The sequence below is a fragment of the Mytilus californianus genome, unplaced genomic scaffold (assembly GCF_021869535.1).
Source record: "Mytilus californianus isolate M0D057914Y unplaced genomic scaffold, xbMytCali1.0.p SCAF_12, whole genome shotgun sequence".
In the NCBI taxonomy this organism is placed as follows: Eukaryota; Metazoa; Mollusca; class Bivalvia; order Mytilida; family Mytilidae; genus Mytilus; species Mytilus californianus.
This window is the reverse complement of record NW_026262604.1, coordinates 49286257-49304360: the sequence shown is the minus strand read 5'-3', so window position 1 is coordinate 49304360 and position 18104 is coordinate 49286257. Positions and strand designations below refer to the sequence as shown.

At 32.4% G+C, this 18104-nt stretch overlaps 1 protein-coding gene and 1 long non-coding RNA gene across 6 annotated transcripts in view; one reads left to right on the top strand and one right to left on the bottom strand.

Annotated features, from left to right (window-relative positions):
* The window catches only part of LOC127721949 (OTU domain-containing protein DDB_G0284757-like), a 269632-nt gene that overhangs the window by 180333 nt on the left and 71195 nt on the right, over positions 1–18104 (top strand). The gene's annotated exons all lie outside the window — the stretch shown is intronic.
* Positions 10332–17869, bottom strand: LOC127721953 (uncharacterized). Its single transcript, XR_007991545.1, has 3 exons — positions 17787–17869; positions 13361–13454; positions 10332–10872 (listed from the first exon to the last, which is right to left on the bottom strand). It is a non-coding gene; the product is annotated as an uncharacterized LOC127721953 (long non-coding RNA).

Sequence of the window (18104 nt, the reverse complement as noted above, 5' to 3'; positions counted from 1 at the left end):
GGTTTTTCTAAGATCCAAGCTCATTCTTAAATAATTTTATATATAATCAAATTCATAGAAATCCTAATTTACACTATATATGTAATTTAAATAATGCAATTGGATATTTGTATTTATCAGACTTAACTTTAAAATAAGGTAGAATTACAAAAAAGCCCTGCTTGTTAATTGGTTAAATTATTCATTATCATTTATGCATGTAAACTTAACACAAGTGTTGCAGATCTTTTTCAGGATGTGCATTTTGTTTTATTACTTATATTTCATTTTGTTTTTTGAATAAGAACTATACAGTTATTGTATTTCTGCAGCCTTTACAAGTAGTGAATTTCTAAATATACTATAATCTGGCTCATTATTTTATACATTTAGCATGTTTAAACGTCTTCAGCAACATACCTCTCTGTGTTAACAGTTTATATACAATTAGAAGACTACAGCAAATGCAAGAGAGAGGCGAAAGATACCAAAGGGACATCCAAACTCATAAGTCGAAAAATAAACTTACAATGCCATGGCAAAAAATGAAAACAACAAAAAGAAAAGCAACAGTATACATGCAACTTAAGAATGAGCAACTTGAAACAGAAATTCTCTATTTGTCAAAAAAATAATGTCTTTGTACAATGTTTTCATGATTCATAAACGATTTACAACAATTGCAGTCTTTCTTCTATTAAAACAAAATCTGAAGCATAATTTAAAAAAAAGAGTCAACATGGTCAATGTTATGATAAATCAAAAGGAATCCCCGAGGGTAGAAACATTACAATAATCATGCAAAACATAGTAGGTAACAATGTTAACATTAAAATAGTTTAAATGTTTGGATAAATTTCAGGACACACAATAACAACAATGAAAAGAGAAGAAGGAGACCCTAGAAATAGCAGCTCTGGGAACGAGGACAATAACATTTATGGATTAAAGCTAATGGAGGAGAAAATTAAAGCTATGGCTTACAAAAAACTAAAACCGGGGACTTTTTCCAAATATCAATCAGAAGACAGAATAATAAAAACAGAAAGAATGAAAAAGACAAGAATCATGCAAGAGCTCACCAGAATTGGTGGAAAACTTCAAAACCTTGAGAGGGAACCCGTGGAGTGTCTTTTCATCATAAGGAATAAAGCCACAAACAGATTTAAATATGTTGGTTTTGGAGACATCTGTGATAGATGCATTAAATTGATTCTTAGGGAGAAAAACTACCTTTGGGAACATAAAGAAGAACATTTGTCTACAGATGGACATATTTTGGATTTTGACTTAATTAATTTAATAGAAAGAGCATCAGAAAAAAGAGTGTTCCTTTTAAAGACATGATATTATGCATGTTTCTGTTTTTAATAGCTAAGGCATGGATTAGATTGTCCTTCTAGCTCTGATGGTCATCTTCCCGATATTGGCAGTAGTATTGTCTGCTATCTTAACACTTGTTGTCCGGCATATAATTGTCAAATTGAAAAACGTTGAAAGACTCAGAATACGGCTTTTAGACATTTCAATTAGGTATGTCTTCTGAAAAATGTATAATGAATATGTCTTCTGAAAAATTTATAATGAATATATATTTGAAAAAAGGATTGCACCATTAAAACGTTTTTGCAGTGTACAATAGTTAATTCTATTTCTTATTCCATACATTGGACTTGATAGATAAAATGTTTTTTTTTCAATTGGAAGATTATGTTAGTTTGGTGGGTTTTTCTAAGATCCAAGCTCATTCTTAAATAATTTTATATATAATCAAATTCATAGAAATCCTAATTTACACTATATATGTAATTTAAATAATGCAATTGGATATTTGTATTTATCAGACTTAACTTTAAAATAAGGTAGAATTACAAAAAAGCCCTGCTTGTTAATTGGTTAAATTATTCATTATCATTTATGCATGTAAACTTAACACAAGTGTTGCAGATCTTTTTCAGGATGTGCATTTTGTTTTATTACTTCTATTTCATTATGTTTTTTGAATAAGAACTATACAGTAATGGTATTTCTGCAGCCTTTACAAGTAGTGAATTTCTAAATATACTATAATCTGGCTCATTATTTTATACATTTAGCATGTTTAAACGTCTTCAGCAACATGGGGAAATTCACAAAATTACAAAAAGGCGAGACATACCTCTCTGTGTTAACAGTTTATATACAATTAGAAGACTACAGCAAATGCAAGAGAGAGGCGAAAGATACCAAAGGGACATCCAAACTCATAAGTCGAAAAATAAACTTACAATGCCATGGCAAAAAATGAAAACAACAAAAAGACAAGCAACAGTATACATGCAACTTAAGAATGAGCAACTTGAAACAGAAATTCTCTATTTGTCAAAAAGATAATGTCTTTGTACAATGTTTTCATGATTCATAAACGATTTACAACAATTGCAGTCTTTCTTCTATTAAAACAAAATCTGAAGCATAATTTTAAAAAAAGAGTCAACATGGTCAATGTTATGATAAATCAAAAGGAATCCCCGAGGGTAGAAACATTAAAATAATCATGCAAAACATAGTAGGTAACAATGTTAACATTAAAATAGTTTAAATGTTTGGATAAATTTCAGGACACACAATAACAACAATGGAAGGAGAAGAAGGAGACCCTAGAAATAGCAGCTCTGGGAACGAGGACAATAACATTTATGGATTAAAGCTAATGGAGGAGAAAATTAAAGCTATGGCTTACAAAAAACTAAAACCGGGGACTTTTTCCAAATATCAATCAGAAGACAGAATAATAAAAACAGAAAAAATGAAAAAGACAAGAATCATGCAAGAGCTCACCAGAATTGGTGGAAAACTTCAAAACCTTGAGAGGGAACCCGTGGAGTGTCTTTTCATCATAAGGAATAAAGCCACAAACAGATTTAAATATGTTGGTTTTGGAGACATCTGTGATAGATGCATTAAATTGATTCTTAGGGAGAAAAACTACCTTTGGGAACATAAAGAAGAACATTTGTCTACAGATGGACATATTTTGGATTTTGACTTAATTAATTTAATAGAAAGAGCATCAGAAAAAAGAGTGTTCCTTTTAAAGACATGATATTATGCATGTTTCTGTTTTTAATAGCTAAGGCATGGATTAGATTGTCCTTCCAGCTCTGATGGTCATCTTCCCGATATTGGCAGTAGTATTGTCTGCTATCTTAACACTTGTTGTCCGGCATACAATTGTCAAATTGAAAAACGTTGAAAGACTCAGAATACGGCTTTTAGACATTTCAATTAGGTATGTCTTCTGAAAAATGTATAATGAATATATATTTGAAAAAAGGATTGTACCATTAAAACGTTTTTGCAGTGTACAATAGTTAATTCTATTTCTTATTCCATACATTGGACTTGATAGATAAAATGTTTTTTTTCAATTGGAAGATTATGTTAGTTTGGTGGGTTTTTCTAAGATCCAAGCTCATTCTTAAATAATTTTATATATAATCAAATTCATAGAAATCCTAATTTACACTATATATGTAATTTAAATAATGCAATTGGATATTTGTATTTATCAGACTTAACTTTAAAATAAGGTAGAATTACAAAAAAGCCCTGCTTGTTAATTGGTTAAATTATTCATTATCATTTATGCATGTAAACTTAACACAAGTGTTGCAGATCTTTTTCAGGATGTGCATTTTGTTTTATTACTTCTATTTCATTATGTTTTTTGAATAAGAACTATACAGTAATGGTATTTCTGCAGCCTTTACAAGTAGTGAATTTCTAAATATACTATAATCTGGCTCATTATTTTATACATTTAGCATGTTTAACACTGGTTCTCCGGTAAAGCGCCCAACGTCCGAGTAAAAAATGATAAAATATAAATTGCAGAAAAACTTGTAAAATAAAGAACATGGAACATCCTCATAGTATATTCTATCCAACATATAAATTTCAGCATGTAATATGCTACCGTTTATTTGTAATGATCGAGACAATTTTTGATGAAAAAATGTCAAAAAATACATTTAACGTCATTTTATTTCCTTTGACGTCGTTATCTGATAGCGTAATTTTCAATACCAAAAATGCTAAAAACTTTGAAATCATTATTTTTACGGTGTTTTGTTATCTTGGTTAATTCTCAAAAACTTTAATGTGCGTTTTTCTTGTGAGTTGGAATTAACACAAATTAAGGTGATACATCTTCCTGTGGACTGTTTCCTTGTGAACTAGTACGATAGAAAAATCGACTCAGCGTGTTGGTCTTGTACAAAGCAGAATAAATATTAATACCGTATTAACATGCTTTCGACCCGAATATGCATATCATTCGCCGCTGAATGCTCCTCCTCCTCCTCCTCCTCCACCTCACCATCATCATCATCATCTAGTTTGCCAATCTGTGTTACCATGAACTATCATTGATGTGGTAATATTTATAAATATTTTCAAAATGCACAAGAATGGCGTATAATGCATTCATCCCTTGCTTTGAATAGTTTGAATAACTAAGAATTTTCTTTTGTAGACGAAACGCAACCCTTGAATCTTTGATAGGTTACTTCCTTTGATATTCAATAATACTTTTTTCCTTGGTATCGGAAATTTGAAATGTTAATATAAGAGAGTGACGAGACGTGTTTATATCAGATCAAAGGATTAAACGAAACACTTTTTTGATAATGTTTAAAGTTATTATAATACTTCAATTTTAGAGGAGAAATGCTTGATTGATTGTTGTTTTCTGGACGTACAGTGGCAAATATTTCATGCAGAATTATGACCGAGTGAAGAATTTTCAAACAATAAATAAGATGTTGCATGCGTTGTCGTTAAAAAAGAATTTAAAAAAACCAAACTCCAATAGAAATAAACAAAACCATGACGAGAGAGAGAGAGACGACAAAAACAAATACAAACAGCTAAACATAAAATATAAAAACATTTTCCATAGATTTTTTATTCATAGTAGGCAACCCTCTTTGTTGGTTTGTTGTAGCATATTAATCTCACCGACTTTAATTTTGAAAGAGACCACTAAAAACGACCAACTAAACAGCTTCTCCTTGTAGATACTCTTATACTAGTAGTATTATGATTTGATTTGTTTTTTGGTGTTTTAACGCCAACTTTAAGCATCGCGTTTGGGCTATTTCGTGGCGGCCAGTTTTTATTGGTGGAGGAGGCCGGAATGCCCGGAGAAAACCACCGACCTTCGAAAGCAAAACTGACAATCCTAGTCAATTAAGATTGGAGTCGAGTGCACCCGCACGAGCGGGGTTCGAACTCACAACCTCAGTGTTGACTGGCTAGTGATTACAGTAGTAACTTTTTAGACCACTCGGCCACCGAGGCCCAGTAGTATTATGTATCATATTCCGCTTGAATATCTGATATCTATTTGAAATAACCCAAGATATATGAGGTGGTTTATAGAATAGAAAATAATGTCCCCCCTCCTAAAACATAAAGAATGAAGAAAAATAGGCAATCAAATAAAGAATAGAAAATAATGGTGTGTAAAAAAATAATTGTATAAAAATTAAGAATAAGGTAAAAAATACTGATTTCAGAAATAAATAATTTAAAGAATAATGAAACTTTGCGTTTTCTCCATATCAAATTTATTATTGATAATGGACAATAGACAAGTAGATCATTTAGAATGAAATGTTGAACTGGTCGTAATCGGAACTGGTTTATTGAAATTAGCGATGCAAATTATATACATTCATAAGCATCGGCATTTTTCTCCGAAATCACGATCTTGCACGAGTTAACGTATCATTTCGTTCCGAAACGCTATTTTGATTTATCCTCATCATTTACGCCCAGCGCCGAATATTTGAAAGCCAAGGATGTAAAAGAACAGAAAGAGTTGATGAGCTATATGACCAAAAAAGACATAAAAAAAAATAGCCAAATCAGTCGAAGATTAACTTTGCCCGATGGAGTTGAAACCTTAGTTTCTTTATAATTTCAAATTTTATCAATGGATAATTAAAGGGAATTGAAAGGAATTGCAAAATTAAAACGGCTCTTTCGTCGACATAGTTCCTACATCTTCAGTTTCATATTTGTAAGATCCATAACTCATTATAATTAAAAAAAAAACAATTAATTGGTAAGAGCTGGAAGACTGATGTTTGAGGACGGATGACATTGTCTTAGATTTTTTGGGGTATTTTTAGTACCAATAAATGTTAAATATATTTTAATATTCTCAAAAACAATTGATTAATAGGCAATGTTTTAATATTTTGTAGGACAGTTGGGCAATCAAGGATAAAATCTAGTTCTGGTGATCGAATTTTTACTCTATCGGATTTCAGATTTCTCTTAATATCGGTTAACTACCGGTACTCTCTGTTATAAAACTGAATGTTCAGCTTCTCAGTACTAGTACCTCATATGACAAATTAAATATGATCTAATATACCTCATGTCATCTTAACTTTTGCTTATTATCCCAGATAACCAAATTATCACGAAGAAATTAAAATGGTCTTTTTCTCCCCCGTTTGGTTTTAATCAGATATTCAGATATTAATCAAAATTGATAAATGGTATCATTTGTGCAGTACAGTGACAGATTAAAAAAAAAGGGGGGGGTGGGGTACGGGGTAGTGTCGTCATACGTATGTCGTTGATACAGACAAGAAGATTTATCATGTCAATATTATGATACAACAGGAAATGTTCATATGCAGGATCTGAACACAAGAATTTTACAGAATAATCATATTTACAGAAAAATGGCCTAAAGAATTACAGAATACAGAAATGTAGACCCCCCTCTCCTAATCCAGACCGTCATATATATTATAATGTGACGGATAGTTTTGTTGATCTATTTAACTGCGCAGGGATGTTAAGGTCGTATTAAGAAATTTCCCATTTTTATACACAAGAAAAATCATATTGAACTCAGAGTTAGTTTTCTCTGTTTAAAAGCCAAAATACACGTCATAGGAGTAAACGGAGAGAAAAGGGTCTATTCAGATTTACATTCCAAACTTTTATTTATAGAAAAATATATATACACTAGTGTCACGTGACTTCAAACTGAAAGTAGACATTTTCCAAAAAAGTCAAAAGTGCAGGTGCAAGATGAAATCGGATCGCCCTGATTTTGGTCTCCCTGTAATCAGGATAACTTATTTTACTGGAAAAGTGCTGCCACTAGTTTTTTATTAGAGGTTTTGTAAATAAAAAACAATAAAACATGGAGAATTCTATCGATTTATTGACTTTTTGGCACTTCGGGTTGTGAAATTTCTTTTACACGAACGTTATATAACTAGTAGCAGCACTTTTTGAAAAATTTGAAATGTGCCCTTTCTACCAATACCAGAATGGAGTGGGTTGGTATAGCTCTTGTACCTGCACTTTTCAATTAATTTAAGATGTAGTAGCATAATCGCCCTGAAATGCAAGAAAAAAGCGTTCGAAAGACCCTGTAATAGTCGGATCGGCTGACGGAAAAACTAAATGTATATTTTGTTTTCACCGGCGTTTCATGTCATAATGATATGATTGGGCGAATAAACAAATATGATCTTATTGCTTGCTTAATTTAATGAAGGAAAAAAATCAGAATTATTCAGGTCATTATTATACAGAGTCTTGGGGCATGCAGCCTTCCCCCTTTTTTTGTTCAAATCCGGAATCCGCATTTGGTGTGCTTGTATAGTTCTCATTTTCCAAGTGCAAGTTCATTATATAAATTAATAGATTAGCCTACTAGGTCTCTTCTAGTGTTTGTGTATTGTGAACCATAAAAATTTTAATGAAAAAAGTTGCATTTTCACAAAGAATTTTATACCAAAATTCATGATGTTTTGTTTGTTCGGCGTGTCATTGGTAATGTTTAAATTATAAATATAAACTCCTACCTGCATAAATATATCCAGATTTTATTTGTTGAATATCTCCTGCTTATCAAGTGTGACTGGTATCAATTTGTAAATCATGATTGGGAGGTCTTTTTGAATTCATTCTGGTGGGGGCAGGGTGATTGTTTTGCATCTAAATGATTATGAATTTTCACCAGCTGCCATGCCAGTTTTTTTTATTATGTCCTTAGTTATTTCCTGCATGTTATTGCACAGAATATTCCTTTTCAACTCATCTGGAGCAATATTTTACTTATTCTAACATCCTTACAGTTACTTGGTAAAATCATTCTGCCCTCCTTTTACTCATTTTATTTTGTTTGGGATTCAAAGGCATACACCAGCATTGACATGGGGGATATATTTCTGTTTTCATAGAACGAGTAAGTTTTAATATTTGCACAAACTACCTTTTTGGAATAAGGATTAGAAGATGTGTGAGTAACCCAAACTTAAAAAACTTTGTGCTCTATAATTTATGCTTACACTACATCATGCTACATGTATATATATATCATAAAGCGATAACCAGTTTGAAAAATTATATCAGATGCATATACATGTATGACTAATTTTAATTTCATCTGTGATTTGTTTCAGATTTAGGTACGTGTACATGTACAAATTATTCAATCTGCAGCCTTGGCATATATATCATCTTAATTTCTCAACCTTAAAAGTATACAATTTTATCATGAAGTTGGAAATACTAAGTGACGGTGGGCCACTGACCTATTTTTTTCTGCCGCTTATTTCATATTAAATTCCTGCCTACTGTACAAAGTGTCCACCAATACAAATGGACAACAAAGAAAAAGCCGTAAGTGCTTACGTGACATTCAGCACGATCAATCAATTGTGTTTTCATTATGAAGTGCCATAATATTTTAATTAAGGTTCATCTTAAAGATGTCAAAATCAGAAAACTCATTTCCTATCAACTGCTGAGATTGGAGCCAACTGAAATGGTATTTCTTTTCTGTCCGAATAAAAGAAATTCTATGTACCAGTATGTATAAAAATACAGAAATAACTTACTAACTATTTTTACATACATGTAAACACAATCCAAAAGTTTCAGATGAATGAATCATGATATAGGGGACAGGACAAAATAGTCAGCATGGAAAGTAAAAATGATATGTACATGTAAATGCTTATAAAACTGCTACCTACCAAAAATCATGGGTTAATCTTTACCTGACCCAATCACAAAATGTAACACAACTTAATTGTTAATCAAAACTTCATTGACAATTATACCACATCATCTTATTTTTATATCAAATTCTAGCTGTACTACATAAATATGATATCTCATAAACCTGTTTAACCCCGCCGCATTTTTGCACCTTTCCCAAGTCAGGAGCCTCTGGCCTCTGTAAGTCTTGTATCATTTTTAATTTTAATTTCTTGTGTATAATTTGGAGTTTAGTATGAAGTTCATTATCACTGAACTAGTATATATATTTGTTTAGGGTCCAGCTGAAGGACGCCTCTGGGTGCGAGAATTTCTCGCTGCATTGAAGACCTATTGGTGACCTTCTGCTGTTCCATTCTCAATTTTAAATTTAAAATAAGAAGAAAGTAATATCTGTCTGTGTTGGGAATGCTGTCTCATTGCCATACATGTATACATAGTATACCCAACATCTTTTGCTAAACCTGCTAGATATAAGAATCTCTTATACTGTGGAAATATTCCATCACAAGTTTCCAAGTTTATATATCTTTTAAAAATACACAGAAATTTTTTAGTAAAATTTATTCCCTAGATTATTATAATTATTGAACAAAGGACGAAAAATGTGAGATTAACTATTGCAGTCTCATTTAAATCAATTTATATTTTTTTACCAAAATAATACAATGGTTTAACCAATTTTAACTTGACTAATATGAAAACATGCAAAATTTCCAGATTTCCAAGTATACGGGTAGACAAACTAGATACACGTGATTCGTGAACATGTATGAAAATGTACATATGTACAAAATAGCAGCTACATGATATAAATGCAAGCAAAGAAAAATACCCATAATTTTTTGGTTCAAACATTCTGTGGCTGCTACATGTGTACAGAGGTCTTGCTCAGTATTGAAGGCCAACATCAATATGACCAACAACTGCAATTAAAACACTTTTATTATACTTTTGAACTTTTTGTAAACCTGTAGTCTGTGTTATGAAATGAAATTGAAATATAAATCATGATAAAATATGATTTTCTTGTTCTCTGGTGGACAATATATGACTATTTGTTCTCTGATGGAGAGTTGTTTCATTGGCAATCATATATGTATGTCATATTCTTAGTTCTAAAATTACATGTAACTCCATTTGTCGTGCATCAGTGAATTGTATGCCTACATGTATATCTCGTGTATATCTGTAGGTAGGATGAATGTTTAAATCAAATTACTTTATCTTTTCCCTGTACTTGCCATAAAAATAACAAAACACTCATATAAGTCTTATAAATGAATATTTCCTTCTTTACAGTTCAACTGAATATCATATATATGTCTATCTGCAAATGATCTGTAGATCTCTCACTTGGTTAGATATTGCAGATTTTTCAAATATTTCATGAAAGAGACGACAAATTACATCAGTGAAATACATTTTTTTTTAAATGAAATCCTTTTTTGAAACTCCAATTGTAAGAAAATTCACAAATCTCCAAACTGCCTATATTTAGAATTCATTTTAACTGAGGTTAAAGCTCTTTAAGATGGTAAACATCAACTTCAATGATGATGAAAAAGAAGCTAAATTGTCCAGTTAATATTCCTCTGTCTCTCAGCATCAAAACACTAAATTCCAATTCATTTGGTCTTGAAACAGTCAATGCTTCTGCTTAGTACATTATGTAGAATTGCTGTCTTTTTTCTACTTTTCATGGACATATTTGGTGGCTTTCTAAACAAATTTTAATCAGATCTTCCATAATGGCCATGATGAGTTATAAGTAACTTTCTACTGCTGTCTCACTGCAGGTCATCATCCCTGAAATATGAAAATGCAAATATAATATATATTAAATGAAATTTTCAACATGTGAAAAGTAATCAAAAGTTAGTGCAAACATACTTCTTCAAGAATTTACTGTTAAAATGCTAACAAAATAAATTAATAATTCCCATGTCCTTATTTTATAATGTCTTCATTCAACATTTGAACAAGAATTTAATTTTCCACACACATTTTAATAAGGTGCACTACTTTTATAAAACTTTAAAATTAAATGAAAAACCCAGATGTGCCTATTAGATGTATTATGTAATAAATATTTAAACTTATGTATTATGTTTAACGATATTGTTTTGTATCTCCTTTTCCAAATGTAAACTATGACCATGATGACAGGAATACTTCAATATCAATATCAGTAATCCACAGCTAAGAAATTTTAGCTATAAAGTTCAGTATATTATTGTATTAATATCTGTCATGTCTGTGTAAATAAATTTTATTGTTGGTACAGATACTTCATTAAATTAAATAAAATGCTATGTGGGCGCAGCTTGATATGACCGCAGAGGTCGAACCCTGAACAGTTGGGGCAAGTATGGACACAACATTCAAGCTTGATACAGCACTGAATTTGGATTGTGATTAAATATTTGACACAGCATAGGTTTCTGACACAGAATGAATGTGGTTTAAGAACTTAAATTTTTTTAATTTACCTATTCAAACCATATCATTATTATTTGCTTTTATATATAAATCAGAAATAACCAATTCAAAATGGAAAATTTTAAAGAAAAAAAGGAAACCCCCCCCCAATTTTTTGAACCCCCTTATGTTTCATCACCCCTAAACTCAATCCCAGCCTTCCCTTTGTGGTATGTTACAATGCAGTACAATTTCAGAAAGATCCATACACTTGAACACAAGTTATTGTCTGGAAACTAGAAAAATGCTTATTTTTGTCCCCTTATTCCGAAACGTTTTGGGCAATTACCCCTAAACTCAATTCCAGCTTTACCTTTCTGATATGGAACCTTGTAGTACAATTTCAGAAAGATCCATACACTTACACACAAGTTATTGTCATGAAACTAGAAAAATGCTTGTTTTTTGCCCCTTTTTTTGCCCCTAATTCCTAAAATTTTGAGGCAATTACCCCCAAAATCAATCCAAGCCTTCCCTTTGTGGTATGGTACCTTGCAGTACAATTTCAGAGAGATCCATACACTTGAACACAAGTTATTGTCTGGAAACTAGAAAAATGCTTATTTTTGGCCCCTTATTCCTAAACGTTTTGGGCAATTACCCCCAAACTCAATTCCAGCTGTACCTTTCTGATATGGAACCTTTTAGTACAATTTCAGAAAGATCCATACACTTACACACAAGTTATTGTCATGAAACTAGAAAAATGCTTGTTTTTTGCCCCTTTTTTGGCCCCTAATTCCTAAAAATGAGGCAATTACCCCCAAAATCAATCCAAGCCCTCCCTTTGTGGTATGGTACTTTGCAGTACAATTTCAGAGAGATCCATACACTTGAACACAAGTTATTGTCAGGAAACTAGAAAAATGCTTATTTTTGGCCCCTAATTCCTTACCTGTTGGTACCATAACCCCCAAAATCAATCCCAGCATTCCCTTTGTGATATGGAACCTTGTGGTACAATGTCAGAGAGATCCATACACTTACACACAAGTTATGTCTGGAAGTTACAAAAATGCTTGTTTTTGGCCCCTAATTCCTTAACTGTTGGTACCATAACCCCCAAAATCAATCCCAACCTTCCTTTTGTGGTATTGAACCTTATGGTAAAATTTCATAGAGATCCATTCACTTCAACTTAAGTATGAGTGCGAAAACAAATGTGTCTTCGGACGATGACGACGCCAATGTCATACCAATATACGACTGCAAAATTTTTTTGCAGTCGAATAAAAATTATCATGATTATTGGGTACATTTATTAATGCAAATTTTGAAAATTGGACAAAAAAGTGAGATTAATAATTGTGATTTCAGAAAAATCTACATACTTGTACAGTTACTTATATGTATAGATTTCAGAATATGAATTCTTATAATTGCGATATTCAAAGTTGCCTTATAAAAATATGGCAATAATTTCTGAATTTACATCATACAATATTCTTACAATGCAAGAAAACAGAAATTTATTTGCACAAATTATAAAACAGGAAGAAAGCCAGGCTCTCTAACATGTTTAACCCCGCCACATTCTGTATGTATGTGTCTGTAATTCAGCGGTTGTCATTTGTTGCTGTGTTACATATTTGTTTTTTCATTCATTTTTTTTTACATTAATTAGGCCGTTAGTTTTCTCCTTTGAAATGTTTTACATATGTCACCTCAGGGCCTTTTATATAATGGACTATGGGCTTTGCTCATTGTTGAAGGCCATAAGGTGACCTAAAGTTGTTAATTTCTGCATCATTTGGACTCTTGAGGAGAGTTGCCTCATTGTACAATAGTGTGCTAATTGCAGGATAAAACAATTTACCTGTCTATAATAATAAAGCTCTCCAAATTCAAACCATTACTTTATATTTATCAAAGCTGGAATGGCATACTGTATCTTGTAATTGACAGGTGAGCTAAAAAAAAAAGAGAAAGTAGTTATTTAATTACAAATAGATACTTTTTTTAAAATAAGGAGCATAAACATGTGTATAATGATTCATATAATTTCTTGAATAAAGAAATTACGTCTGCCACACAACCCTTATTTGATATCACAGAGCTCCAGATAAGAATTCACACATTGGGGTTTTTACCCACCATTTTTTTATGTAATTGGGTGATAAAGTTTTTTAATTGCATTATCAATTCTAATTCACCCCTCAAGCAAATATCAAATTGGGTTTTTCACCACCAAGCTCCTTAATGTATTGGGTTTTTTCATCAACACAATATTGAATATTTAGGCATGTTATAATCACATTATATCAACCCCAGATGTTTTTCCATCTTAAATGTGTTTCTTTCTTTGTAGAATATGTGCTAGCTGTTTTATTTGGTATATTCACTGACGAGCAATTGTACATTTAATTTGTGTCCCGTTTTAAACGTTCTGTCAGTTTTGTATTTTCTCAAAACTTATGTAAACTGCAGCTGGTGTCACTAGTTGGACAGGAACTAATTGCCTTTCTAGATCCTATATGATCACCCTACAGTTTAATTATAGTTGGGGTAGGTGTGGCTAAGTGTTTAGATTTTTGTGTAATATATGTGAAATTTAGGTGCTGTAAGAAAGTTTTGCCAGTCCTTTCACCTATTTGCCAGATCTACTTTTTAATAAAAATAAAAGGTAGTTTCCAGATTTAAGATATACCCCAAAACCTTGAGGTTTATAGGGTGGTTTATAATGACGGAGACCACATTCAACTTAAATTTACAAATAATTCTGCAACATCAAGTAAATAAATGACAATGTTATACTGCACTTGCCAATAAGACAACTATCTTAAGCATCTAGAACAATTAGACCAAAACAAAGAAAGTGTCAAGCTGCATTGACGTAAAAAACGGATATGTGTATTCACTCATCAACTAAAATGAAAAAAATAATATATAAACTGTTTTATCGTTTAATTCAATTTACATAAATCTGGGTTAAGTTGTCCCTTATCGGAACTTTTGGTTTCCGATGCTTTCAAACTACATATCATGTCATAATTGATTTGGCCTTTCACTTTTTCAAACTGATTTCGTTTTTGACGGAACCCCGTCAGGCCGTGTTTATCGCTCTAGCAATGTTCTCGTTATGGTACGCAAACACGCCCGTGCGTTCAATGGCCGCTTCCTAAAATCACTAGCTGAGTCTTGTTATCATCATAACTTTCCCTCAGCTATCAAAAAGAAGCCGAAAAACATGCTTCTATTCAATATATTTTTATTTACCGGACATTTACTTTCGTTTTAATTCATTGTATGTTATGATAAATCCCGAGCAATTCGAAAAAATGTGACAGCATGTCACACGCTAATTGGATAAACGCCGAGAAGATCGAAATGTTTTCATAAACACGTGTACCTTTTGAGCAACGGAAAATTCCAACAGGGACCCATTACAGCTATTTGATGCAGGGCTCTATTTTTAGAACGAAAGGACATTTCCAATTATAAATATTATAAAAATAGATTTAAGCCACGACTGTAATCAAGTAAGGGTAAATAACGCAAACGATAGCGAATAAAAGCGTTAAGAACCCATGTTTTTGGCATATAATTGGGTTTTCCTTTGAATTAATTGGGTTATTGAACCCTGCAATGGGCAATTGCATTGGGTTTTTAATTATTTGTATTGCGTGATCACGCAAATACGCAGCTTATCTGGAGCTCTGATATCAGAATTTTATTCATACACATGTAGATATAATGCCTATTTTTTCTCAGATTTCTGGAATTGCTTCATCCTATGCAAATAAAGAGCTGTGCCATGAACACATGTTGTCATTTTAGCTCGTCTTTATGTCTTAAATTAATTTTTATGATCATGATGATTAACTAGAAATGCTGAGAGCACTCACTGCTCAAAATAGCCAGCCCCCCCCCCCCCCCAAAAAAAAATCTAAATAAACTGTTTCGCTGAGCGCAGCTGGATACGCCCACAGAGGAATTTATATTCAATTAAAGATTTCTTGCTGTTGTTCAATACACTGTGCTGATGTGCAATACTTTTCTGTTGTGAGACTATAAACAAATAAAGTCCAATTAATTCTCAATGTCATATTAGAAATTTATGAAACTCAAAAGGGAGCTTACATCAATAGATATAAACAATTCACCAAAGTTTCATGAGAACTGCTGACAGCATTTTTGAGTTATTCTCCGAAAACTGGGAAATCCCCCCTTTTTTAATGAATAAAACACCATTACTCAGAAATGTAAAATGTTAAATTTATAAAACTCTAAAGGGAGCTTACATCAATAGATATAAACAATTCACCAAAGTTTCATAAGAACTGCTGAAAGCATTTTTGAGTTTTTGTCCGAAAACTGGAAAATCCACCATTTTTATATGAATAAAACCCTGTAACTCAGAAACATAAAATCTAAAATTTATAATAATCAAAAGGGAGCTCATGTCAATAGATATAAACAATTCACCACAACTTCTTGCAAGTTGGTGAAAACATTCTTGAGTTATTGTCCGAAAACTGGAAAATCCCCCTTTTTTTAATGAATAAAACCCAATAACTCGGAAACGTTAAATCTAAAATTAAAAAAACCGAATGAGAGCTCACGTCAATAGGTATAAACAATTCATCAAAGTTTTATGCAAATTGGTTAAAGCGTTTTTGAGTTAATGTCCGACATGTTGACGAAGGACAAACGGACGGACAGACTGACGGACAAAGGTATACCATAATACGTCCCGTAAACGGGCGTATAAAAAACAAGTGAATCTTTGATTTACTGCTCACTTATTATACCCCCATACCCTTAAAGTATAAGGTAAACAGGAAGTTGTTGAGTGATGAATCTGAAAAAGCATGACACGGTATAGCTGACTCATATAAACTCTAAAACCTGAGATTTCAGAAATCCCTGTAATGTTCCTGAGAAAGATGCGACACAAAATATTCATGGGACGGACGGACCGACTGACTTTAGGATGTACAGACAGAAGTAAAACAGTACATGTGTACCCCCACTTTTTTAAAGACTAAAAGTGGGGGTATACAAGATAAAAAAAAAAACTTGCGCACAGTGGCACAATTCATGAAAATTTTTATGAACAAAATCCCATAACTGGAATAAGTAAAATCTAAAATATATAAAAAAAATCTTAAGAGAGCTTACGTTACATTTAAGCAAAGTTTCATGAAAATTTGTTTAAGCGATTTTGAGTCATTGTCCGAAAAACGCCATAATTTCGACCCTTTATTATGAATAAATAATTATGAATACTCAAAAACCAGATATCAAAAATACCTAATAGAAATGGAAAGAAAACTTTTGTCAATAAATTCAAACAATTCACCAAAGTTTCATGAAGATTGGTGAAAGCTGTTTAGAGATATTGTCTGAATGATTCACCAGCAATGATTCTTAGGCGGAGCTCCAAATAAAAATATGCTTCTTTCAAGTATGTGTGATAACTGATATTTCATTTATGATTATTTTTGTTTAATTTGTGTTCATGGTGTCTGGTTTGTTTTAACTGTTACGCTTGTTGGTCCATAACACTTGCATGACTTGTATGTGTTGTAATTTTTTTTGTCTCAGCGGCTTGTAGTAGACTAACATTCAGAGCAATAAGTATGAGACCCCCCTTAATCTATTGGTTCCTTAAGAGCTGTGGCCTTCTCCATTTATAAATTGATAATGCGATTTGCGTACTTTCGTGCCTCCGCACTCTGGTCTGTTGTCACAGAATAAGCAACTTTATTACAAGCGGGACTTTTTTCTGATTTTATGGTGAGAGTAGAGGTTGGTGGGGGGGGGGGGGGGGGGGGGTTACACCATATGTGGTCGAGCTCCAGATTACGTGTTTAGGGCTCCTTTAAAAGCTCGATGCTTTGAAGGTAGAGATCATGGCTCTAGTCCAGCAACGTGGGTTCCGGAGAGAAGTGAACGGTGGAGCAAATGTACCCAACCAGGAATGGCAGGATACCTTCGGCTTCGAAACGAAAGTTTGAAACGAATTTAAGGGTAAATGTTGAGAATTGGCTCTTGGTATAATGCAGGAAACTTGTTTCATTCGATATTCTGTTCATTTATTGACGGGAATCGATAAATTATTCAAATTTCATATATTTGTTGCAGTCTAGTTTCGTTTTGACCACGTGTATATCATACTTGCCAACACTGAACTCGCTTTTATCTAATAGTATGCAGTTTTTCGCTTTCTGAAGCGAATGATTAACAAAACAAGCAACGTATGTTTCCTAAATAATACATATTTGGTGGCTTACACTTACTTTTCTGGTTAGATTTTCACGTAGAAGTGAAAATAATTTTCGCTGCAAGGTTCTTTCCATTCTGCAAACTACAAACATCTTTATGACGGCGATCGTTCACTGATTGGTTAATCTGCAAAACGAGGCGGGGTCCAAAAGCCGACAATCTCGTCAAGAAAAACAGCTATTGCAACTGTTTGCCATAATAATTATAGCACAAACATACAATATTCGTGTTTCGATACACAAATTACATCATATGAATACCTGTTTTTAGTTGACAGGCATGTATGTAATTTGATTTCATACCGTTTCATCGATAGACGCTGCTTACGGATT